This window comes from Aplysia californica, unplaced genomic scaffold (genome assembly GCF_000002075.1).
Source record: "Aplysia californica isolate F4 #8 unplaced genomic scaffold, AplCal3.0 scaffold00091, whole genome shotgun sequence".
NCBI classification, from domain to species: domain Eukaryota; kingdom Metazoa; phylum Mollusca; class Gastropoda; order Aplysiida; family Aplysiidae; genus Aplysia; species Aplysia californica.
Window position 1 is genome coordinate 301573 of NW_004797361.1, and position 1264 is coordinate 302836.

General features: G+C 39.2%; 1 long non-coding RNA gene across 1 annotated transcript in view; it reads right to left on the reverse strand.

Moving 5' to 3' along the window:
- Positions 1–995, reverse strand: part of LOC106011334 — a 20482-nt gene extending 19487 nt beyond the window's left edge. Inside the window, exons 1-2 of the long non-coding RNA XR_001184722.2 lie at positions 906–995; positions 431–564 (exon numbers count right to left, since the gene is read on the reverse strand). This is a non-coding gene — a long non-coding RNA (uncharacterized LOC106011334). The remainder of the gene's footprint in view (positions 1–430; positions 565–905) is intronic.
- Positions 996–1264: the final 269 nt, after the last annotated feature.

Consider the following 1264-nt stretch of genomic DNA (forward strand, 5'->3'; position numbering starts at 1 on the left):
AGAGAGAGAGAGAGAGAGAGAGAGAGAGAAACAGAGAAATAAAGAGACAGAGATAGGAAGAAAGACAAACAAAAACAGAATTAAAGGGGGAGAGAGATGCATGGTTGAACGAGGGATGGGGAACCTGATCTTTGAAATCGTTTTTAAAAAAAAGATAATCTAATCTAGACTTAGATCTAGATCTAAATTCTAGATCTTAATATCTTTATGATTGAAATCTAAAAGAAAAACAATATAGAGTGATGAAGGAGAGTGATGAAAGAGTAAATGAATCAATGTAGAAACGTGTGGCTTATATAGATTATCTAGTTGCAAAAATAAAAACGTACATGAAAAGTGAAAAGAATAGAATAGAATAGACATTTTAAGGATAGCAAAATGAGTAAGAGTGTCCAGTGTGTCATCAGGCTTATAAACGATCAACACTCACCTAGACTAAGAGAAGAAATATTCCTTTTTGTTTGCACGTAGAAGTCCTCGCTTTCGTAATCCGTGAATCCAAATACAGACACATCAAAATAAGCTAGATCTACGTCCACTGGGCCTAAAAGGTCTTGGCTTCACCTAGATAGAAAAAATAGATATATAATCAGAACAATATAGATCTAGATCTAGATCAAGATATAATTCAAAAGCTTGAATAATTTACCATGTTGGTTTTCTGCACTTTACCGGAATAATGAATTATTATATATTACTATCCAAACTCCACGTCGGATCTCAATTTCGATAACCCTCACTTGAGAAATCTCAACACATTCACAGGCACCTGAACGACAGAACGGAAACCTTTTCTTTCGTTCTCATAAAAGAATTATTAATAAATCCTGGCGGTGAATAATAATAATAAGAAAGCACTGTTGGCGATATCTCAGTCATAGTGAATAGTAGTAAGTGCTGCCGACCTTCGTGGAGACGAACGAAGCTTGGCCTGCCTATAGAAGTAGAAGGAGACACCCCACACCCGTGTCCTGATAGGAACCCGCCACGCGATATCACTGAACTCTCTCTCTCTCTCTCTCTCTCTCTCTCTCTCTCTCTCTCTCTCTCTCTCTCTCTCTCTCTCTCTCTCTCTCTCTCTCTCTCTCTCTCTCTCACCGCCCCCTCCCCCTCCAGCTCACACTCTTTTTCACAACGACGACGATTGTTGTGGAAAAAAGAAAGCGTAGTTTGAAAAAGAAAAATACCCTACCCACCCGTATCTCTCTCTTCTCTTCTCGTTACCGCCTCGCTCGCTCGCGTGTGATTGGTAAAGAGGATGGTG